Source organism: Drosophila takahashii, chromosome 3R (assembly GCF_030179915.1).
Source record: "Drosophila takahashii strain IR98-3 E-12201 chromosome 3R, DtakHiC1v2, whole genome shotgun sequence".
Classification (NCBI taxonomy): domain Eukaryota; kingdom Metazoa; phylum Arthropoda; class Insecta; order Diptera; family Drosophilidae; genus Drosophila; species Drosophila takahashii.
Window position 1 is genome coordinate 26,570,330 of NC_091681.1, and position 26,063 is coordinate 26,596,392.

Genomic DNA, 26,063 nt, shown 5'->3' on the forward strand with positions numbered 1-26,063 from the left:
TGATGATATGAGCAAAATTGATTATTATTATTTATTTTCAAATTGTTATACAACATAGGGTGTTAATATACTGTCTCCATTCAGATATTTCAGAGCTGTTTTCAATGGGTTAAAATGAAGCGAACCGCTTACAATTTATGCCGCAAACGCGGACTGCGACGTCGACGTCGAAGCTTGGCTTTCATTACAGCAAAAAGATCGCGAATTCTGCCGGGCCCAGAATCTGGCAGCGCAGCCGCCAGCGGCAGTGGAACCTCATAATGAAGTTCATTAGCGACGGCGGCAGAAGAAATTCAGAACGAGGGTATAAAAGAACCCGGCTCCACTGACCATTGCAGCAAAAACTCTCCCGATTCGGTTACGCGTGCGCCGACTTAAGCAGCGCCCCCTTACAACAGATCTTATCCTGGCGGCAGGATTAAGAAACAAAAGTGAAACAAGTGTCACACGAAAATTCAAGTGCCCACAAACAAAGTGCTAATCGACAAAATTAAACCCACAGAAAGGGTCCAGAAAAATTTCATAAAGAAAGTGGTGAGTGCCGATAAAAAAAAACGCAGGTCCATGTACCGAATGCTGCCTTGACAATCCATAAAATACCTGTAAAATATATAACAAACCATTTTTTTGCCTCCACAACTGCTAATAAACTTGATTTAAACCTGAACCATAAGTCAAGCGATGACAAAGTTATGATCAATAAAGTACAAAAATATGCATAAATATAATCAATTAAATAAATAAAATACAAAACCATAAATTGAAATTAATTTGGCATTGTTTTGCGGGTTCAAGGGCCGACAATTTTATTTCATTTGATTTCCCACTCAAAACCGAAAATAAACCAGACAAATGGTTGTTCTGTGAACTCCGAGTGGGAACCTCTTTTTCGGCTGGCATTAATCTATTTTTATGTGGTCCTAAAACCTTCATCAAACCAAATGACCAACCACCTCAAAAAGGGACGGATGCGAAACCTCAGAAAATGGCAAACACTCAAGAGCTAGGGGGTTTTTTGGGGCGAAATTTCAGCACACGCATTCAAAACTGAAGGTCGTTTAGCCATTTCCCCTGCAGTCGCCTTAAATGTAACAATGTAAAGTTTAATTGACACCATTGTTCGGGCAACACTTTTTGCTCCATTTAACAGCCCATAGATTGCCGCCGAACGCGTTGACAGCGAAAACTGAAAAAAATCGAGGAGCTAGCCTGCTAAAAAATGTGGAAAAGATAACGAGCTTAGGGGAGCCGGGGGATCGGTCCTCCTCCCGTCTGAGCCATGTCAGTGAGCAAGTCCATCAGTCACTCAGGCCCAGTGCGACACTTCTCCCTACACGGCGGAAAAATACCACACAATACTTGATAAAAAATAAAAAAAAACTCTTAGGCAAGCATAGGATTTGGAAAAACTAGTTTAAAACCTTTAAGAATTTAGGTTTCTGTGAATACTAAAATTAAAAAAAAAAAAAAACAAAACAATAGTTGTTGAAATATTTAATAAAAAGATTTATATAATATTCTACACACATAGTTAGGGATTCCAATTTTTAAAATGTATCTATTAATTTCTTCTTGCTAAAAACAGTTTTAAAGTTTTCAAATATTTGCGTAAAATGCCTTTAAGCAACGTTTACAGAACTATTTTTCAAAATAACCTGCAAGGCCTTTTAAATCGAATTAAAGATAGCTTCAAATATATTTTTAACAGTTTTTTCTTTGTGCATTAAAGGAATAAGAACTGTAGCAACCATTGCTGACCAGTCATCAATTCCAGGCACGTTGTTCAAATTATTATTATGCGCAAAATCGCAAAAGGATCTCTCACTCCAGTTCCACTCGCAGTAGTTACTGCCTTTGGCCTGCCACTCGAGCAGACAATCAAGAAATTTAAATTTGATTCGTTGCGCAAACTGCCCAACATCAACAACAACAGAAATAGCAGGCAAAGCGCACTCAAGTGTCAAATGTAAGGAGAGATAAGGGAAAAAAAGCGAGAAGGAAAGCTCACACACTTGCATTACACTTCAATCGAAGGACGTTTTCCTTCTGCATTTCAACTTGACTTCTTGTCCGTGCTTCTTGCCCTTTCCATTTCCACTTCCATTCCTGTTCGGCCTTTAATGCTCACTTTGTCAATTTGCTTGGAATTCTGCTTTAGTTTAGCAGCGAATCTCATAAATTAAATTGTTTGTCGCAGGACAACAGTGACAGCGCCGAATGTTGACAACTCTTTGCCCGGCGATTTATGTGTGGGCGTGGCCGAAATCCGACAATTCAATGCATCAAAGTCAAGGAAAAATGGATGAAAAGCTTGCCGACAACGATCAACGAAATTATTACTTATTTGGCCAAGCAGATTTGGAGGGAAAAAATTTATAAAATATATTTTTAAATCATTTAGAAATAATTAAAGTTTTTATTTTTTTTTTATTTCCAACTAAACTAACAATGCTGTTTAGGAAGGTAAATGTGCGTTTTTTTTATGTATTAGCGCCAAAAATTTGTCAGCTTATCCCGCAAAAAAGCAGAACGAAGCAACCCCAAACTAGACTATAATCACACTTTCTACAGCTTTCGGTCGGATCCAAGCATCTGCATAGATAGGAATCTCTGTGACAAGACCCAAAAATGCTGTGAAAATTTGTTAATTTAAATTCCATACATTAGCCCGGCGACAAATATACATATTAATAATATTTGCACACGCCACAGAGCGAAGAGGAATTGGAGTCCCAAAAAAAAGAGCGTAAGAAAAGTGAAATGATATCGTTTGCCGGTCATTATGCATTCCGATGGCTATCTGCCCAGTTCACTTGCTCAGAAATTATGCTAATTTTATGTGTCAATTATCTGCCAATAAGCACGATGGGGGCTGAGATACTTTTTGGGTTACTCGGCCAAATGGGGACGAGCCCTGAAGTGGCCGCTGCTCATGTGTAAACATGATTTGTGCCAGTCAAGTGGTCAGGTTCTTTTATTTTTCTGGGTCCCCGGCCCAAGGAATTTGCATATTTTGTTTGCTTTATGCAAATGAATTGGAATCTCCTCCTCGTCGAAATTTAAAAGCAGGAACTTACAATAGAAGCCAGCCAATTAAGTAAGACCATAAAATGCATTGTGTGATTTTTTAAGACATTGACCCAATATCGAAAAGTGTGATATCATAGCTGGCTCTATAATTAGCAGAGGTTTGTGAAATCAATCGAGAATAGAATATTTACCCGATGTGTCGAATTTCGCACATTCTTCAATTGCCCAAAAAGAAATGGCTTTCTCTGCCCCAAGGTAAAAACGTAATTTGCCTGCCTCATGATGCAATTTCAATTAGAATCAAACGAGGCGTACAAAAAGGCAAGCAAACAAAAAAATAGCAACAAGACTAAGCAAACAAAAAAAACAGTAAGACAAATAAGCAAAACGCTTGAATTAGGCAACAATTCAACTTCAACTCGAACTCTAAAAGGCACGCGATTCCCCCAATGATATAATCGATTAGATGAAGCCATTATCATCAAACACACACGCCAACAGGTGTACACTGAGGAAAAGTGTTTTTTATTCTACGCTTTAATAAAATAGAAAAATGTTGTATAACATTTTTTGAGATTTGATCATTTTGGAGTATTCCTAATGGAAAATTTAAAAAACAGTACTATTTTAATATTTTTTTTCCAGTGCACATGGCAATTTGATTTCATTGAATTTTAAATATTTTAATATTGAAAGGTTTAAATAGTAATGTAGTAAGTTTAAGGCGTAAACGCTCTCAAATCATCCGATGTAATGCTAAATTGTACCAATTTTTTTTGTTCTGTAGACAAATCTCTTAAACCGGTAGAATTGTTGTTAATGGGCGAAAGTCGAGAGATCGCTTGACGAAGATTGAAAGAAACTTCTGGTCATGTAATTCTCAGGCCATTCTTCCCCCATGAATCAGCATCTCCAGCGCACCGGGAGAAATCAAAATAAAAAAGACAATCGGTATAAAAAGTGTTACACTTAAATCTGCTTTGTGGCCTTCAAGAGCTTCGAGTGCTGAGTAGACAAGCCACTCAACTGGCTATTTACAGAGCAACAACTTCGGCGCCCCAAGAACTTATGCAACCAGCGTCGGGCAAATCTGCCAGGCAAATTACCATAAAATTTACATAAAAGCTTCCGTGTAAAATTTATTTAAAACAAATAAAAAGTTACAACGGCAAAAAGGTAAACAAAATGCACAAAATCCTGTGGACACTACATCTTCAGCTAGGCGGAAGCCCACAGAGGTTGTCGTGTCGGCCAGGGCCATAAACATAAACATAAACATAAACATAAACATAAAGTGCCGGACTGCCGGGCTGCCTGGCCAACAGTAGACAACAATTGGCAACAGGTGTAGGCCAGGCCGAGACAAACCTTCGGCCAGGTCTTGGCCTTCTTTAGCCCTTATCTAATACAGTCGAGCTTTGCTAAGACGGATTATAAGTATCTGTTCTTTGCTAACGTGAAACAAAATTCTCGTAACTTTTTGAAAAATAAAAATTGTATATATTTATTTTAAGACCTAAAGATATTGAACCTGTCTTGAAGGAATCTCCACTGTATCTGAAACGATTTGACAGCACAAAGGATCTAACTTGCGAGGAGGGACAAGTGTGAAGCCGAGACCGGGACACGTGGCCCTCTATGCGAAACAGGTCTTGGCTTTGACATTTTGGGTTGCCCCCCGGAGAAGTCGGAAACGGTTCTGGGTCGCCAGTCCGAGTCCCCGTTGCCCGGTTGTGTTTTACCATCCCATACCATATCGCCCCAATCCCAATCCCATTCCCAACCCATCCTGTTTGTTGCGGTCCTTGTGTCCGAGAGTTGTTGCTCAAGCCGTTGGCTTTTGTCTGTCAATTTTTGTGTTATTGTGGAGCGCTTGAGAGGTGAGGCTACTACGTGCAGGGTCCCCTTTTCCAATGCCTCTCAAGGCCTGTCATTGTGCAAATTTACAGTTTTCCGCCAGCCGAGTGGCTCCGTTTGGGGAAATCTACGAGATTGTGTGGAGCATCAAATGCGACACTAAAAAGACAAACACGTTTTCTATTGAGCCGAGAAATTCCCCCGGTAGCCGGACTCAAAATTAGCCGAATGAAAAGGCTGAAAGGTGGCCGGGCTGAGCTGCCTATCTGGAATTGGCCAGAAGCCTCCGTTGGCCATGTGTGGCCGAAATATTGCGAGGAGGAAATTAAGTAATTATGCACTTGACTGGCCGTTTTTACAACTGCCCAGGAGCCAATGTGCCGGCATGCCAGGCACTCCATTTTGGCAAGCTCTTTGCACCGCGACAAACCGGAAGTGTAATCTTTATTCTTAAAAAAAAGGAACTAAAAAATTCCCCATATTCAAACTATGTAATCCTGGAAGAACATAACCAATAGGGGTTTTAAAAATGTAAGACTTTTCTTTTCTATTAGACCGCTTTTTAAAGGATTTTTTAAAACGGAAGTTAAAGATTCACTATTTTTCGCCAGTGTAAAAAGCCTGGTCACACATATTTTCGCCAGTCCCAGTTGCCGTTGTAGTTGGAGTCCAAGTCCCATTTCCAGGCCCTGGCCTTATGCAGATACCAATACCAATTTCAGTGGGTTTCCCCAAAAATGGACTGGCCAAAACACACACGAACTGCAAGCTGCCATTGACGGAGCGAGTATTGGCCCATTGGCATCATGTTCGATTTTGCAGACACAGCGACGTTTTGTCTTTAACTAAATTATAGCCAATGCCCATGGACATGGATCGGAAGTGCAGGGACGACGGAAGGGGAAGGGGAAGAGGAAGCGGAAGTCGAGGACAAAAAGGCAAAAATGGCTTCTGCTTCGGCATTAGCTTTAGCTGTAGCTTCAGCTTCAGCTGGCTGAAATGTGCCAAAAACTGTCGATGAACGAGTCCGGTGGATGGGCTGCCGGTAGGTAGCAGAGCAGCCTGCAACTGACGTGATATCACCCAACCTCAAGTTTTTGAGCCGGACCCGGGACTTTGGCACCGACCGGCAGTCAATAGTCAACTAAACTGCATCAAACTGCCTGCCAAGTCAAGTCCTCCTCCTGTTTTTCCTGTCTCTGGAGCGATATCGATATAAGGCATTACCTGCTAAACTGTTTGGCAGCATCGCACAGGTTGTGGATCGGAATCGGAATAGGAATCGGGCGGAATCAGGTGGAATCCGGCGACGGAGAGATGGAGAGACGGAGGCGGCATGTCAAACAGTTTTGCAATTGTTTCGAAATTGTCTCTCGTGCAAATGCAATTTTCTTCAATTTCATTCGGGCGGAGAAGGAGGAGGGGGCGGTGGTGGAGGCGGAGGCGGAGGTGGAATAGTCGGTGCCAATGCCAGTTGGCAGTTGGCCTGGGTCAGGACTTGGCCTCATCCGCACGGATACACCGGGGATAAAAAGGACAAGTGAAGTCAGGAAGAATACTTTACTTCAAGGTTGTTTTAAAATCGGAAACATTTTGTGAAATAAATTAGGTGTAATCACTTCGTCTGCACTTCTTACGCAGTAAAATAATACTATTGTATCATCTTTAAGTTCCATTGATGCCTTGTTATCTTAAGAAAATATTATTTAAAAACCCACGAAATAATTATTTTTCCTCTGTGTAAAAAAAGCCCGAGAAGAGTTTAATCTATTACATAAAACAAATTGCAGATTTGCTCATGTTCTCCCTGAGCATGACATTTAAGTTACTTGATTCTGCCATTTGTTTGTTTGTTTGTTACTTTTTGCCAAAGCCTAAAGAGGGGGCGTTGCCCAGGTGGTAATGGAGATTTTGTCAGTCGGCCGATAAGCTTGATTTCTGTTCTGTCACAGCTCGATTTCGATTTATGTCCACCGACATGAGGGACCACAGAAATTGGTCGTATGGGACCTGACACAAAAAACACACAGATTACCGAGATTTCGACTTCTAATTTCCGGCATGATGAATACAAGTAGAAATAAAGCTTTGGCCAAGGAAATTGGCTCTAGCTTATATTTAGAAGCACATTTTTTATTAAAATTGATTAAGCCATAACACCTCTAGAATCCCTTTTTCCATTTCAATATCGGGCTCATCAAAATGCACTCCATCACCAACGGACAATTAAGGGCTCAAAATGCAACAATTTTATTACACAAAGCTTATGGTCAGACTAACAAATATATCAAAGCTAAAAGCCTGGAACATTCGCAAAAATACCAGAAAAACACAGAGGAGGGGAAGAGACTCACACTCATCCCCTTTGCCAAAATCCCGCCATGATGATCCCAGTGAGCTCCCAATGAACAATGGTCCAATGTTGACATAATAAAACGCACATAACTACTGGGAAATGGGTGAAAAGGGGTGAAAGGACACACAAGGCCGCAGATGCCACAAATTCCGATTTTCCACAAACACACACACTTACTCGGAAACACCCATATATGGCCAGTAAAAAATGTTATTAAAAAATATATCCCATAAAGAGCGGGGCAAAAAGAGGGGAAACGAGGAGAGGCCGGACGGCAAAGTTGGAAATCATATAAAAGAGAAATCAATGCAAAACTATGGGATTTAAAAGCGCTTTAAATCGCCCAAGAATATGCAGGGCCATGGGTCATAAAATTGCGGTTTCATTACACAAAAAACCTCAACCATGACATGAAAGGATAGAGCAGAGACGGTATAAAATATGCTATTAAATCCACGTTGGTATGGAGACCACAAGAAAAATAGATGGCACCGAAAATACACAGAAGTATCTGGCTCTATCTTCTCACTGACCACTCGATACATATCCTATCCTATGCCAGAGTAATTCAGAGTTAACGATGTGTAAATACTTAAGGGCTTAAAATGCAGGGACCAGTGCCTCAACCGCAATTATGACAACCCCAGTGAAGTGGATTTTTGGGGTGCAGAAATGGTGCCGAGATGCTGCAGAGGCTAGGCAACCAATTACTGCTGGCCCATGGCAATGATTTGTCCCCGGTTTCTGAAAATGGTAACAAAATTGCAACCTCGTTTGCTGCACAAATGAGCCACATTGTAACGCAGCCGAGAAAAAGGGAACCGGCCGAGACAACTAGTAGACCACATGGACACAATTACCGACAACGACAATTACCCGCCGGCAATTTGCCGGCATTAACACCCATCGCGCACACACAGGCTTTGGCTTTTATAACTTCTTCAGAGCCGGGAAACTGAAAGCTGAAAATGAAAAACAGGAGAACTGAGGAGCCGATGGAGCCAATGGTGAACCTGCATAAATTTATTATGACCGCGAGATGAGATTGCAACGGACAGAACGGCAAATACGACCTTGAAGAGCACCTGGATGGTCTACGTGATGCCCTCGGGACAGGGCATCGTTGCATTGTTATTTCCCCCTCTTCAAGTCCAACTCAAACTCCATCATCATCATTAAAGCCCGGCCAATAAATTAGCAGGGACCAAAGCGATTTGCTAAGGTTTTTATTGTCCATCCAGCATCAGGTGTGGATGGCTGAAATTGAATTAAATGCCGATGCTCTCGGGAACTTGAAGAGAATTTTACACAAGGAAAAAAATACCTACTATTATCATAAAGAAATAAATATTTACAATCGCATATAGAAATAGGTCGATTAAATAACTAATAGATATTAACAAATTAAAATTACATATTTTTAAAAATATATTTTATTTAGAAAATGTTGGGGTAAAACTAAAAATTAAAGGTTTTTTATTGCTGTGCATCTTTTGTTTTGCTTGATGCACCAGCTTTTAAGCTCCCCCAAGTCAGAGATCAAGGGGACTATCCTGCAAGTATAATAAACCAGAAAAAAGATATACATCCTAGGGGGCGTTTTTGAGCCTAGGCCCAAGGGCCACGCCCCCTCCATTGCAGGCCGCGTGATTTAATGAGTTCCACAGACACTGATTTATGCCTAATGACTGGGCCTAAATCGTTCCACCCTTACACAATCTGTTCTGTTTTGGCCCCGCCACCGAAAAGGCCCAAATACATACGTATATGTATGCAAATTAAGCAAGTCAAACAAATGCAAAACTAAATTGCTTGAAATAAAACTTTTTGGCAGATTTAAGCCGCACGTTCGAGGGGAACGAGCACTGCTGGCTGTTGGGCTGCAAAAGAATGAGAATCACATCAGAAGTGAGCAAAACAGATTTGTCACAAAACCACAACAGCCAGTAAATCAGCATAAAAGGCGAATGCAAGTCAAAACATTTCAGAAATTATGACCCCGGCCAAGGGCCGCCGCTCAACTAGAGAGCAAAACCGGGGGGCAAAGGGTCGTCTGCCACAAGACCAAGCCGCAAACTGAATGGGCCTGGCCTGCGAGGAGCGGAGGATGGAGTGCGATGGGTTCGGTTTTTGGGTTTGGAGCGGTAGCCGGGGTTCTCCGAGCGGATTGGGACTTTCGACGGGGACTGGGACAATGATAATTGCCATCGCTGTGGGCGGAGAAGGGGATTCCCCGAAATTTAACAACAGCCAGGAAATCGAGTGTAAGAAGATCACACTATAAGCATGCCCTTTCAGACTAATAAATATGTGGTTAAAATGAAAAAAACGTTAATTAAATAAAATGATTTAATGTTTTATTTGCTCAGAAATCTTTAGATAATTAAAAAAAAAATATTATAAAATAATTTTATAAATTCAATTACAAAAAAGTCTGTTACCTAAACTGCATTTTAATTAAATAAAATGATTTTTAAATCATTTTGACTTTTGCAAGCAAATTTTAAATCTAAAAAAAGAAGCAAAAATATTATTATCCCTGCAGACCTAATTAAAATAGCTTGGTTAATAATAACCGAGTATCGAGTTGCAACAATAATGCAACAATGAAATACCTCAAAAAAGCGTATGAAAGCAGGAAAAAGAAGGCAGAGGAAAAGCGTCATATCCAAAGCCCTGTATCCAAAAGGCACATACTAAAGCCGGCGAGTATCTGTGAAGTAGCTGCTGCAGCAACAGCAGCTGAATTTCATAAATGCAATAATTGCTCCTGTGTGTGTCTATGAGTGTTCTTGTTAGTGTGTGTGTGTGTGCCTGTGTCTGGATGCATGCAAAAAAGATGCAAATCAGTCGGACATCTGGACACAGGCAGACGAACGAGCTCACTCTCGTAAGCATAAATAAGTCGTCTGTCCCGCCCCCCAAACCACGCCAAAAATCTAACGAGACCGTATTCATTACAACCGAATGAGCGGCAATGCACTGAGAAAAAACCATAACAAATCATTTTAATTTCTTGAAAACTATATGAATATTTCTAGGTACATAATAAAAAATGTACAAGTTTAATTAAAACCAACTTTATATTTTGTGTACCATTTTCTTATAAACATCTAAAATTATTTAAATAATAATTAAGAATATTGGGTTTTCTTTTCCTAAAATTCAGTGATTGAAATTATCCTACTGATCTCCGACTGCGCTTTATTTTTTTCTGGGTGCAGTTCCTCTGCCCATCTTGGCCAACTGGAGATGGCGAATAGAGGAGTTTGGGGCGGCACAAGGGCATAACAAACAGCTTGTTGTTGGCCGGCTCAGTTGAGCAGACATGGGAGTAGCCCACTGACACTTCCGTTTAGGCTTTGTTTTTTCTTGTTCTCCGCTCTGTTATAACTCATGCTTGCAAAAACAAAGCAATTAAAAGCTTTAACTTAAAGCACAACATCACATTTGTTTTACTCCATAGCCAATGCACATGAATTTATTCAAGTACAGTAGCTACTTGCTTTAAAACATTTTTGTTTGTGAAGTTAAAAAATTTCATTAAAATAACCAACATTTTAAAAATATTTCCTTAATCCATCTAATTTTAAAGAAATATTTCATAAACCTATAAATTATTCAGAATCCTTGATGCCTATAATAAATACAATTTAACATTAAACTGAATTTTAATACTTATAATATTCACTGTATTTGAGTACCCACTTTTCATGCCTTTATTTATTTATGGTCGGCCAGTCTGATGCTTATTAAATAGTTTTGCATTCGAAATTTATTTCGGTCGAAAATCTTCTTTTCTGGGGGCAATAATTTTTGGCTTTTGGCTCACGTTCACACACACACTCACTTCACAGGCATTTGACTTTTAAAAGTCGAGTGCGTTTCTATTTCATTTTATGGGTATAAATATTGCAGGCACTTTCTCTGGCATTTCGGACTTTTAATTGAGGCAAATATCATTTAAGAGCATAAAGAAGGAATAGGAGTTTTGTTTCGCAAATTAGACGATAAATTCAAACCGACTTTGGACTTAAATGTATTCAAATAATTGAATGGAATATTAAGTGCTGCAGCAAGTCAAGAGCAGCTTGAAATCTAGCGAATTTCCGAGGAGATCTCACGGATGTGGTAGGGTAAGCTGAGGCAGGGCGGGGAAAATTCTGTGGAAATGACAGGGCGTGTCAAGTCCTGCCAAACAAAACGCACACATGCGTGGGGGCCCCACCCATTTTCGTACTTCATGCTGCTTAAACTTCAGCAAAATGTTCTGTCATTTTGACAACATTTTCCCGAACGAAAGACAAAAACCCGGCGAGGAAAACTATCGTCATGAAGCCAAGTATTAAGCGACGTGAGCGTTGGCGAACAAAAAAGCGACGGAAAAATGGTGAAAACCGAGGAAAACTAACATAACTGCGGAGTGAAATGTGCTTGAGCAATAATAGATTCCCACACACACCCAGAACTGGGTTTGCGTTTGTGTTTGTGTTTCTGGCAAAGTGCAGATCAAATGCAGTTAACTAGCTTGTTGACATCTTCACACACAATTTGCTGACAAACACAAACAAACAGATTCAAGCTCTTCCAGGGCTCTGTTTCTTATCCTCCTGCCTTTGTTTCACTGGCGTTTTCTTTGAGTCAGGACTTTGGCGCAAAAAGTTTGCATTCAGAGCGCTTTCACCTGCTTTCTTGCAAAACCCCCAAAAATACACGTAACTTGGCGAAATAATGATAGGTAAAATCTAAAAGCATTGAAAAAAATTAAAAATAAAAATAGGTCTTTATCTAACTAAACTAAAAAGAAGTATGAATGTATAAGCTAAAATTTATAAACCGGTTTGATTTTATTTTGTTTTTAAAAGAAATTTTAAATTAAAAGTATATGCAAAACTTTAAAAAACTTTAGTTTTCATAATAGAATTATACATATAGAAACATCCATTATTTTCCCTATTTTTCTTTGGTGTACCTACACAATTTTATACGACTGCATACGTATATATTTAAATAAATGTGCGAGAATGCGGTGCACGAATGTATTTTTCATAAGTTAAATAAAATGAAGAAAAACAATGTTGTTGGCCAAAAGGATTGCCATTGCTGTGCGATTGCTACGTGCGTTCGCAACAAATTGCAGCATAAACACTCGGGCAACCCTGCCCTCCACCACCCTCCGCCCATCGAGCACCCTGAAAAGGGGGCGTGTCCCTCAATGGGGGCACTCATGCAAAAGTAAACGATTTTTAAATGCAATTCCACAAATGGCTCGGCCAACACTCTCCGTCTGGCATTGTCGCAAGCAAGTTGTCAAAATATATTATATGGCCAGGTTAAAATTTTATGCCCAGCCAAAGATGAAATTTTTAAAAGCATTTTGATTTGCCAAGAACGCACCTGGGGGCCAGGATTCATAAAATGTCCCATGGAAAATTCATGGCGGCCCTTAAAAAAAACGCAATCGGAAAATATTTGTGTCTAGTAAGCGCTTGGGAGTCTGCCTCACATTTCAGCAGAGACATTCAATCTCATCCCGGGATTGCTGAGGATTACGAAGCCCAGCTGGTCCGGAAGTTAGCCAAGTCCAGTGCTTGACCCCTGCAGAAAAGTCCTGGAAACTGTTGCTGCATGCCGCATGGCAGACAGACTCACAGACATTCGCTTCACATTCGCATAGTTTTGCGGCCTGCATGCCAAAAAGGTGCTCGCTCCCAGGACCTTCGGCAGGAAAAAGATAGCTGCACGCATTCCCATGCCATAGATGGCACATAACCACTGCAAGAAAATGTTTGTTATTATCACAAAAAAGGTTAAGAAAAATAAAATAAATAAAAGTCATAAAGGTTGTGAAATTCAAAAGCTTTTCATTAAACGAAAATAATTAATTAGTAAAATGCAAAATATTATAAATTCTCTAAAGTTTTATTTTTTGTAGTTAGATTAAAACGTTTCCTCTTTCTAATATTTCAGTGTAAGGGAGTGTCGCTTAAGTGACTGCCCCCATTTCATTTCCATTGCAAACGCGTGTGGGTCATTGCGGTTCAAGCGGCCAAATAAAATTTCTTTACAACTCACTTAAGGTTCTTGTTTAGTATTCAAAGCTCTGCATTGGGGAAAAGACTTTTCGATTGCAGTGCATCTCCCCAGTCACCTACAAGTATTTTCTTTCGCTTTTCCTCCGCTTTTCACACACTCGGCTTGAAAATCTCAGCCTTCGATTATGGTACGTTGCATACTTCGGCGAACAGGCATGCACAAAATGTCAAAAATATGCCATGGGCCAGTTCGTGTGCCTGTATCTCAAGCCATGTGGGGGTGTTTCTCTGTCTGCATCCGTATGCTATATATGTAGGATGAATCTGCGAAATTGCCTACTGAAACTCATTTTTTGCGTTCTCCGCACAGACGAGAGAGTCAGTCAATGATACAAACAACAGACGGCAAATGGGGAAAATAACAGGAAAAAGAGTCGTAGCCAAAAGCCAAAGCAATGCAATAAACGTAATTACAATTGAAACGTCCCTGGATGAGAGAGTTGGTTACTGGACTGGACCCAACGCAATAACAACAACATGTTTGTCAACTGGCATACATTGGAATTTATCAATAATTCCCATACAGACAGCTCCGGACTCCGTTCCTTTGGCAATTACACACACGAACTGGTCCTGGACTCGGACTCGGACTCCTTTGAGTCCTTTTTTTCCAGAGCATCCAATACAATGTCCAACGAACGTGTTCATATCCATACCCGACCGTATTTCATTGGATGGCCCGCAGTTATGGCCCCTTCAATGAATCTGTATTCATTTCGATACATAAATTTAAATATTTCTTTAAATAAAGTGAATATCTTAATATTAAATATTAAAAGAAATATTAAATTATTCAGAAACCACTTAGTAGTAATACCTAACGTTCTGTTCAAAAATATAACATTTTAATAGGTATTTAACAGTCGTCACCCCCCATTTTATTTCCACATCTTGTTTACAAATTTATTTAGAGTAGGTACTCATATTGCAGAAGCATGCAATTGTGTGATAAATATTTGGTTGTAATTTGTGCAATATGTTATAAATAATGGTCAGCTCGAAGCACTTACTCTGGGTTTTGCTGTGAAACATATTCATTGGAGGTTTGTCAAACTATTAATTTGGATTTAAATGTGTGTTTTCCATGACTAAACAAGAATGCAATCCTTAATGTTAAGAACAATTTTTTATTTTATTTGGCACACCTCTGTAAGTTCTTCAAAGTTGAGCTGTATTTTTGTTAGCCTGCTGCATTGGTTTAGGAAATTCAATTAAAATTGCTGAGAATGCTGGCAATTGTTTGGCGGGATTAGAGAGATCAAGATTGAAGGAATTCCAAGCGAAGTTCTATGGCTTTAAACACCTCCTTTGGTCTTTTAAACTCAATAACTTGGTTCGAAAATCGCATTCGCCTGAGGAGCACTTCCAGCTTGGATTTCGGAAGCGCTGTTCTTTTGGTTTATATTTGGTTTGGGGGTTTCTTTAAAGTAAATGCATGCACTTAGAGAAAAAAATGTTTCACCCATAAAAAAAGGTATTCTACAAATTATGATAAAATAAAAATAATAAATAAATAATTAAAATAATAATTTGTAAATCAGATACAAAAAGTTCTGACAAAACAAAAAAAAAGCCTTAGGTACTTAAAATTTTCTCCAGTGCCTTTAAGATTGGTCCTGGCAGTTGATGTTGCTGTTGCGATTGCTGCCACTGCCAGCTTTTCGCCTGCGGCAGCTGACAGGCAAAGGTGGCCAGAAATGCAGCCAGCCACCGCAAACACCCACGGGCAACATGGCCAAGTTTTCGATGGGCGAAAGGGGCGAACAGGCCTACAATGCCGGCCGAGTGAAAACAAGCGTGAACAGATCCCGCCCACAACAAAAAACAGGATGCTGCCGTGCATCCTGCGCCTTTGGCGGTTGCCTTGCTGCACTGCCTGAAACTGAAACTGCGACTGCCACTCGAATTTTGAATTACGGCCAGGATGGGCTGGCCGCGTGTTTAGATCCACTTCCCGGCTGCCTTTGAAAGTTTTATGCTCCCACCATCCGCCATTTCGCCATCCCCGGCGACTTTGCAACTGTACATAAATTTAATTTCATTTTATGAGGAGGCCCAGCTACATCTTTCAGAACTTGCAACACACGCACACACAAAAGGACACTAAGATTCACTATAAAATCTACGGAGAAAAACGTTTTGAAATATTAGTTTGGAACTCAATTTATTTATTTGTATAAATTTATAATTTATAGTAGTCTAAAAGTAAAATGTAAATTTAAAGTTTACTTAAAAAAAATACTTTTAAAGTGTTTAACTTCTTACACTTTATTTTTAAATCAATATTAAGCTTTACAAAATATATTTCACATCAATTGATTTTTTCCCGTGTATGCACCACTAATGCAATTTTATTTCCCGCTCTGCCATTTTTCATTGCAGCTAGCCCTTGGCCATTTTGCAGAGTTTTCTTTCTGGGCGGCGCTTTTCGGGGAAACTGTTTCGGTGAGTTAAGTATGAATTATGTTGTTTTAGCGCGTCGCTTCTGAGTTTGAAAACTTATTGAAATATGCGACGGCCGTAGAAGAGGAAACTTGTGTGTGTCCTTTCGGGCTTAATTGAAAGTTCGGGCACACTCGAGCAATATGGCAATATGGTGGCAGTGCCAAAGTTTTGCCCGGCTGTAAATTAGCGACAGCTGTTGGCCAAAAGGTAACCGAATTTTGCAGGGCAGCCGTTCAATTGAATTTACACATTCACCTTTAGTGCAGCCACAAAATGTTTGTCAATCAGATTTGCGGTGCGGGGACGGAAGTCTGCGGCTGACATTTGGAAACCCGAAAATCACGCTCACCATCAGTCACATGGAAAAGTTGCATCTTCATCTTGAGAACTTTTCACGCACAACAAATTTTGCTAGTGGAAAACAAGTCGGAATAGAGGAAGTGCAGAGCAAAAATCTAACGAACGCCAGAAATCTTTTGCAGCTGCTCATAAAAATGTCAGAAAATGTCCCCCCATCCCACCATCCTCTGGAGTTGCAGTTGCCTTTGTGAGCAATTTGTTATTCGATTTTTATTTGGCCATGCAAAACTTGAACAGTGGAAACTTTACTTAACTCCGCCTGTAGAGAAGGAGAAATAGAAGATGTGGAAGTGACTTGGCTGGCACCACGGAAATGGCTTGAAATTGTCAGCTGCGCAATGATGCACATTAAGTGTCAAGTCCCAAAAGTTGTTGACAACAACAAGACCGAAGGATTGAGCTTGCCTCTAGTGACATATCGTGTCATTCGCCCCGAAAACTCACTCACTCATATTTATTTATTTATTTATTCTCTCCGCTACTTTCCCCATTCGATTTTTGGCGATTTCCAAACGTGCTGCTTTGTGTAAACAAAATTCCAGAAAGCCAAAAAAATACCACGCCCTCTTGTTGTTAAGGCTTCGGCACAACAATGAAGGAACGAGGGCACGATGTCGCCAATCTGGATATTTATTTACGTTTCGAAATCCATTTAGAATTCCACGGAGTTTTACGTGCTGCACTCCAAAGTGATGGAAGTTTGACAAAAATGCAGTATATTTTTATTACTGCCTCGCAACTCGAGTTGCATTTGGATTATATGTTTGCAGTGCAAATACGGCAAACGGTTTTCATTTGAAAGTCATGCATTTTCATCAATAATGCAAAAAAGATGTGACAGCAAGTGAAAATCACTTTTCTCCCTGGCACAAACATGAGTTTTCCACTCCTTCCAAGTTCATTCAATTGGAAAAGTTGTAAAATCAACAAGTCATTGGCAAACAGCCGCCCAGACGACAGCGCAAAAAACATTGCTGTTAAAATATTTTGCTTATTTGCATACAAAAATACACACAGTGCAGTGAGAAAGAGATAAAGCGAAGGGAGGAGAAATGGAAAACATACATTCAGAGAAATGTTACTTTACCTTTAGACACTTTTACCTTTACAAGGTATTTTAAGCTCTTAAATGTTCCAGAGACTTGCAATAATAGTATAGCTCAAATAACTCGACTTCGTGATTAAAAGAAAAATGGTTGCATACTCTTAGACTCCTTTTAATTGGATTTAAAAACTCTAGTTAGCTTTTGGCATCATTTTATGATTTTAAATCTATATTTTATAAGTTAAAATTATTTAAATTTGTACTATTATTTTTACTATACTGTACTATTTTTCCCCGTGCTGACAAGTTCCGTGGGTAAGCAAACAGTTGTTGCCGGGACTGGGAAATGGCTCCGGGTGGACTGGGCGCCGGAATGCAGAACGGACGGACAGGCAGTCAGTCAGGTGGCTGATGCTGCTCAAGTGCTTGAAAGAGTTGCCATGGCTGCCAGCAGTGCAGAAATAACTATATTTAGAACCGGAAACGGAACCGAGCGCATCCATATGTGTGGATGCGTGCGAAGCAGCTGCAGCTTTTCTGGCAATTGAAACTGCCGGGATTGTGTTTGCTATTGAACGTAAAGCGTGTAGGAGGGCAGCTGAAGAGGATCGAATGTTTCGTATCCGGTAAGGATATTCCCGGCGAATGCCAACATCAAATGAGCCGAGCAGAGTCAAGCATATTTCTCAGGGAAATCTTTGGTCACATTGAAGCCGAACGCTTTGTTAATTCAATTTCCCGGCCAGAGCTTAGCAATTTCAAACTAACTAAGCTCGGTATTGAAATCGCTGAGCCACTTTGTGGCATAGAGCTTTGTTTTGATAAATTTAATCATGACAATAGCAAACACGATTTGCCCAAAGCCTATTCTGTGTAAAAAATATCTTGTTTTTCAATTCAGGATATAAAAAAATATTCAGCGTATATATCAGGTCATGAGCCCCAAAAATTATACGCAATAATTTAGTTACCTAACAAAAAAACCTTTTTTTAACTTTTAAAAGCCCAAAGTGGAATCGGCTAAAATGTCAACTAACTTTTTGCAAATGTCAGGCGGCAGGACGGCGAACATTTTTGCAATTCTTGTGCAAATGATGCCCTCCGGAAGAGCAGGACACATGGCTCACGGCGTACATATAACAGACCTGGCGCGGATTCGGGGGAAAATGGGGAAACGGATGCCTCCGAAAATGGGACCCAGCCTCGTGTATCCGCAGAATCAATGTTAAGCTTGTAACGTGCAAAAGTTAATGCCCAGCCTGGCCGAAAGCGCAGCAAAAACTGACCACACGGGGCCAACCAGAAGCACAGCTAAAAAGCCAAAGCGGAAAATGGCCCCAAAACAACAACACGCTGCTAAATAAAAGCAACAGAAAAATAAATGCCCAACAAAACAAAACAAAACCAACCGCGAAAATAATCAACGAGACGTAAAAATGCTGCCATATTTAATAGGAAATTGTGTGTGTGCAAGAGAAACAATGAAACTAAAAATTATAAATGCAAAAACGATGCTCAAAACTCCATGAAAACCGAATGAAAATCGAAAAACCAAACATCGCATGAATAGATATTGCTGCTATATATATGTACGTATGTGGAATATGTATATGAATGACAGACTGCAGCGTACAAGGGCTTCAAAAAGAGCAGCTATCGTGTACAATTTTTGGCTACACCACTTGACTGCCATTGTTTTTGGCCGCCATTGTTGCATTTCTGTTGTCATTTTTAAGCCAATTTCCGTTCATTTTGACGCTTCCGCTGCGCTTTCCTACACCAAAAATATATATTCTTTAAACGATGGTTTGGTTTTGCTTCGGTGGTCCTGCAATTCCGCTAGGGTTACAGCAAATAAAATTACTTTAAACTGCAGATATAAATCGGATAATTTTCTTCAAAATAAATAGTTTGTTATTTGTGAAAGCCCAAAAGAAAATTCACGTCCGATTGCAACGGAATGTTAAGGCAAATCTAATCAAATTGTCTATACATTGCAATGACAGTCGGAAAAATGATAAACATTTGGCCAGAGCAATAAAACACTCGATTGGATTACTTAATTTTATTGCAAGTAATCGAGCTGGGAAAGCCAGTGACTTCAAATGGAAATTATTTTTCTCTTTCTGATTTCCGTTGGTCGATTATGAAAACTAATTTACCCAACAGAAAAATAATCGAAATTCTAAAATTCAACATTAAAAAAAGTTTATAAAATTGATTGCACATGGCTTTCTTGTCTGTAATGTGAATGGAAAATAACAAATAACCCAACGGCACATATTTATGTGCCGATATATATGCATGACAGACAAATATACACACATCAAGTTTATTTTACCCAATTGCACTTTATAAAATCTAACAAAATTCAAACAGCAAAACAGGAGGGCTGGAGAACGGCGAGTTATTATTTATGGAAAAGCCGCCTGCATGAGTAAGCAGAAAGCCGCAGAGAACCAGATTTAATTGTTCGTTTCTGATTCGTAAGGGAGTGCGAGCATTGAAGTTAAAATAAATGAAATAAAATCGTAAGCAGGGTAAAAATATTTTTAAATGTCTGCATCAAATAATTGAAGTATAAGATTTAATTCTGGCGTTTATTACTTTTAAGAATATTCCGATTTAATTGCACGTGGAAGAAATATTTTATTTTAATTTTGAATTTCTTTTGATTTAATTTATATCTATCAAGAAATATTAAATTCTTTTTCAGACCACCATAAAGTGCTTAATTATGAAGAGTCTTTAATTAACAGGATGGTTGTAGTTTTTCTCTATGTACCTCAAAAAAAGGTCCTTCGTGTCATCGGATCCATATACAACTGTGCCAACCGCCACAAGCGAGGGAGGTGCACTGTTGTAGGCCCAAATATAGGGAGTATTTGTTAATATTTTCTCCCGATAGCCGATGACAGTTGCCGGACAATGTCAACAAGGCCAGCGAATTGCATAGGTCGCTGAAAATGGCAATATGTGCGGCCCATTCAGCCGGGGGCTTTGGATGGGGGAACGATATGGCACACAGTTGTCACGCTGTTTGCCGGATAACCGTTATTATATCCTACTCGGGCTATGTGTTTGCACGGCCCCGTTTGGACTTCGATCCATTTGACATTATGACAACGCATCACCGGGCAGAGTTGGCAAACTTTCGCCCACGCATCGGTCAGCAATTTAATTCCCCGAATTCTACCCAGAACCGAGGTCGTGGCGTTACTCATCACCTTTGGCCGGTCATTGCGACTTTTTAATAAGCTCGATTTGGTGCGTTTTAATTAAAAATTGTGCCAGAAACTGGGGCGTATTTACACGAAGGAAAATTTTTGTAAAATTGTTAACGTTCCTGGGTGTAACATTATTTCTTATTTAAACATCTAAACATCTAAACATTCCAAAAAATATTCATTAAAAATAGTTTCCAAATATAATTATATTTTTTAATACAACTTAGTTAGTTAATTAGCTTTAAAAAATGAAAAAAAAAAATTAAACTTTAAAACCAAATCCTAGTTTCTTCAAGTACCTACCGAGTGCAGTCCTGCAGAATGTTTACCAACATTGCCCCCTGGCTAACTGTTTGCCAGTGGAGCATTAAAGAAATTTTATTATTGCGCCAGATGGACGGCGATCCAAAACCTATAGTTGTGTCCAATGTTTGTATTTCCCACATATATGCATATGAAAGCTTTATTATTCCAGTTTTGGCGGAAAGTTTCGTGGCTCCATTAAAACTGAAAGAGAAACATCTGCTCTTAAAGGGCAAAGAATTTTAATAATACACAATGAGATGCAGTTTGAAGGATGTTTTATTGGAAAAAATAGCATCGTAAAAGGGGAGGCGAAAAATAAAAACAGTTTTGTGTGGCGAAAGGTGCAAAAAGTTTATTAATTTTCACAGCCAACGGATATGGTTGCCTACTTATGCGCGCACGAACAAGACAAATAGGGGGTGGTCGAGAAGCAACCCCCAGCACACATGTTGAGCAAATATTATTGCCTTGTATTTCATTTTTATGTTGACTTTTGTCTCAGTTCCTAGCCCCTCAGCCCACCGAAAAAAAACGTTTATTTGGCGTGTTGCTGCAACACAAATAATTGTCGAACAGCATGTTGCATGCGTGTGTCGCTGTGGTTATTTACGATTGTCGTAAGAAACTTAGATAAATATTAAGTATACGCAACATTGTCACGTCAGAAACTAATGAAAAATGGCTCAAGGCCTGGCGATGAACGGTTCACAATTTATGCTGATGGAAAACTTTAAACGATAAACCATCGATAAAAACCAAACGCTGTTAGTTTTCCGGAAAATTCAAACGGCAACAGCTGTGCGAACATGGCAGACTCAATGCATATATTGTGCTACCCATATATGTGCACTGAAAAAAAATGTTATCCCTCTTGATATTCATTTTTTTATTATATCAGCTTTTAAAGTAATCAATCGTTTTTATTCGAAAATATTATCTTTACCAAGTTTTCCGCTATTTAAATTTATTTTCTGATTAATAGTAAAAGGTAGCATTTCTTTCCCTGCATATATATTCGCCTATCTATGTCTCTATGCCATCCACTAAAAGTTAGCTGCTGAATAGAAAAAAAAGGGAACCGCCGTTCAGGAAAACTCGCTGATGCTCCTGCTGCTTTCGCCTGGCAGTGTCCATGTGCGCGTAAAGTCCATTAACATGAAAGGCAAACAAACAGGCAGCCAGGCCAGCGCACACTTTTGGACACTTCATAAACAAGCGGGCACGAAAAAATGGCTCAAAACAAAGCAAGCCCTCGAAAAAGCGAAATTCCAGCTGCAGTTTCGCTGGCGAAAAACTATCCAAGGAAAACGCAAACATTTTGAGCCAGAATTTTGAGGAGGGAATTCGATATTTTGCCGCAACGCAAAACCCAAAAACCAAACTAGAATTATATTAATTGAAGCATACCGAACAGGAAAATGTAGTTTAAGAAAATACCTCTTCTGGATTTGATTATTAATTGCGATGGCAGGCTATATGGAATGCGAGCCGAGCAAACAATTTCCAATGCAAACCACTTGATTAAACGGAACATGTAATTTAACGTTGAGAACTCATCAGTGAATTTCCTCTTATTTCAGGTGTCGGATATTGAAGAACTCCCAAGGTTGCAGGCCAAAAAGGTAAGAGAGCCGGGGCTAATTGAAGGGGAGCTGGGGGCAACTGGCAAATATCAGGAATCCGGACAATTATTGTAGGCCAGCATTGGTTAGGTCACGCCTTTAAGCCAATCAACTAAATCAACAATACGCATACGCCATGTGTGCCAAATATACACACTAACACACACAGGCATAGGCCCACACAAACACGCTGACCCGACACGAAAATTCAAGGCTTAAAATCTAACCAAATAAAGGGATTGTGATTGTGAGGGCAGCAGACTGACAATTATTATGGGAAATCTTTTTTGGGGTCTGGGGAAGCGTTTCATTGAATACAATGGCATTAACAACAATAACAAAGATGCGATGCGCACACAATCGAGCAAATATTTAGTGAAGGGAAATAATTTCTAATAGGTTTTCCTTCCAATTGAAATCGGATATTATGTCTGGATGAGGGTTCGTGTGTGTGTGTATAAGTGGCTGATTGTGTTTACGCAATGTTTGGCAGCATTACACACAGCTCCATGCAAATATTTGCGCTTCCTTTGGTTTTGGGCCACAACTTTTTAATTAAATATATATATAAGCAGTTCAGCTTCTAAGCGATAGCTTAATAAGAAAGAGTTTATTGTTTTTCCATTTAATATAGCTCAGCCTTCAGCTTCAAGACCTAATCATTAGTTATGCAAAGCACACATTAGCCCAAACTAATTTCCAATGGCGCAAAGTAAACGGAGACCAAGAATTAAGCCAACAACCGATGTTAAAGTTTTTCCGGGCCACTGCGAAATTAAGCTGTTGTCCCGAAGAAGAAAAAAAAGATGAAGGAAAATGATTGTGAGCAAATATTCCGGGCTGCACGAAGTTTCTTCTTCAGCTTCAAGGAACTCTGCTATATGCACACACACACATGTGTGTTTATTTCACACCTGAAGTGTGATGAAAATATGACAACAGAACACAGAAGCACATCCCACCTGCAGACAGGTGCCGAGTGAAAATTCTCCTGCTCTCTCGGCATCTTGAACGTGTGACTGTGGGGCATTCGTGCTTGAAGAGTTTTCCTTAGCTCTCTGCAAACAAACATAACTTGAAGCTCTAGCACACTGCCTTCCAGTTTTTTTCGATTGCACTTTCAAAAACATCAGCATGGAAGAAATGTCCAAGAATATGCTATTTTTTCTGTTACGGAAATCATAAGAGAAACTGGGTTTGCATATGGTTATAGGTAAAGGTCGATTTTTAAAACTGCTTGATACGAAATTGTATGCTATTTTTTAAAATATTTTATTTGTCATCTATTAAAGTCAATCTTTAATCCTAGTCTCAGCTTTCAATAAATATGATCACATATTTCTGTTGTAATTTTAAATTTAAAAGTTATCGAAAAAAGCATATGAATGTTTTGCTTTTTCCAAGTGTAGAATCCTTGGTTTTTGCCCAACATCAAAATCATCATTGTCGTTTGTTGATATCGATATTGTTTTCTTTCATCACCAACACTTTGATTGAAAATGCAAATCGCAAATAGTTGGCAAATATGAACAATCAGTTCGCCGTTTCCTTCGTCACTCTTCGTCCTTGTTCAATAGTTAGCAGCCCTCTAATCCCTTTCCATTTCCTGACACTCGAATAAACTTTGCCCCTTCATCGTGATAATCAACTTAATCGACAGCATTCCATTGCAGACATCCCAAAATCTGACAAGTCACCAAAGTTTACCCAACCCTCAGCCATCATATTATATTATTTTTCCCCCTACTTATGAGCATTTGCCTGATCATCCAATATGAACTATACACACGTGCAATAAAGCAAAAATGTTCATTTAATGTTGTATGAGGGCAAATATTTTTATGGCCTTGACAAATCAGTTTTCCTGGTATTTTTTATAATAAGCAGCATGACAAAACGCCAAACTCACCCACACAAAAGTCAATTGATTGGGGAGCTGCCGAAATTCCTTGGGGGCAGAGGGCGTAGCTCGATGGCAAAAAATAGAAGCCGTGCAAAATTCATTCATACATGGCCCGGATTGATTTGGGAAACGACAAAAAGCACCGCAGCCAGTCAGCACTATATATAGATATATGTAAATACAGTTGTGGTAAAACTAATAGAAACGACCTAATTAGATACTCAACATTTTTTACTTAACATTTATATCACGTTTATTTTTATTTATTTTTTTTATATATATATTATTTTTTTAATATCAATGGTTCATATTTAAGGTAAACGACATTAAAATGTGTCTGCCGCAGACATGTCTAAAGATTTCGGAAAGTTTAAATGCAATTTTGTTGTGTTTCTTAATACCAATATAAATGTGGAAGAAATTTCTTAAATCGGACCATTCGTTAAAAAGTTATGAGCAAATAAAGGAATTCAAGCAGTACACGGAGTCGCTTTGCTGCATACAAATCTCCATCTCCCTCGCACTTCGTTTAGCTGAGTACTATTATTTCGCCGCTGACTGTATAAAGTCCCTGGATATATTTCAAACACACTCACGGGCCGGCAAAGAAAAGAGCAAATTTCGGTTGCCTTTTGTGAGTTGGTTTTCCTGTTGCGACAACGACACGGCATTTATAAAAATCATACGCCCCGTTGTACCAGCAGCACACGGCAAAAATGGTGGCAGGACAAAGGCAAAAGCAAAGGCAAACGGCAATATATTCGTATCGCTTGTCAGCCAACATGTTCGCGAACGATTTCCGCATACGTAATGTCGATTTTGACAAAAACTGTCACCTTCTTCTTGAGCCACCGGATGGTGGCTCATAAAAACATTGGCTCCTGGGATGTGGAAGCGTTCGATGTTCAATGTTCGAAACGCCAAATCAGAATGAATCCCCATCATTAACAGGCCTAATCCACTTACCGGCGGTGCGTTGAAGTGTGAAGGATCCGCCCAGTTAAGCAAATCACTTGGCCATTGTCTGGGTGGCTTCCACTTTGCCAACTTGTGCCGCTGATTTGGCCATAAACGAAGGCGGCAGGTGTGGCTTAATTTTAAGAATTAAAACTCAATTTGTAAGCAACGTTTAAGGGGGAAAAGTTGGCTAAAATATTATTGATTAGGCCTGAAGTTTTGATTAGTTCTAAAATTACTTATTAAAATGGTGGTTTTTTAATTTTTGCACTCAAATGGGATTTACATGTAATTTCCCTTATAAATTCAACAATGGAGTTGGCAAAAGCCTGTAGGCTGTAACTAGGGATAAGTACAAAGCTGCTAATTGTTGACTTAAGTTGTATTTCCCAAAATTCTGATGAAATCATTAAAAACCAAAGCTACTGATTTTATTGATCAGTTTTCCCGGTTTCGTATTTACTATTTCCTGTGTTCTTGGAAAAAATATAAGGTGGTTTGACCAAGTTTAACGAGATATTGAGTTGTTAGCCAAAAGGCAAAATAAAGATAAAAGCCAGCTCCGATGGCGTGAAAGACTACCATTCAATTTGGCGGAAGCTCCTCCATCCGAAAAATACCTGCTCCAAGTTGTAAGAAGTTGTCATTCGGCAACGCTTACACCTGCGAACACATAAAACGCACGTCAAATGCGACAGGAAAACTTCAGGACGACAATTGAGGGGGCGTGTGTGTGAGTGTGTGGGGCGTGTTCTTGGACAAGTCCTTCAATTGCTGTCGGAAAAAACTTTGCCCAATTTAAAAGGGAAAAAAGAAAGCCAAGTGTGCGAAAGGCAGAATCAGATGTGCACAGTGAACTA

The 26,063-nt window shown here is 39.5% G+C and overlaps 1 protein-coding gene across 1 annotated transcript in view; it reads left to right on the top strand.

The window, feature by feature from the left end:
- The first annotated feature begins 364 nt into the window (after positions 1-364).
- Positions 365-26,063, top strand: part of Mur89F (Mucin related 89F) — a 50,740-nt gene continuing 25,041 nt past the window's right edge. The window contains exons 1-3 of the mRNA XM_044394205.2: positions 365-534; positions 15,721-15,783; positions 22,302-22,343. The gene's annotated coding sequence lies outside the window, so the exon portion shown is untranslated. The remainder of the gene's footprint in view (positions 535-15,720; positions 15,784-22,301; positions 22,344-26,063) is intronic.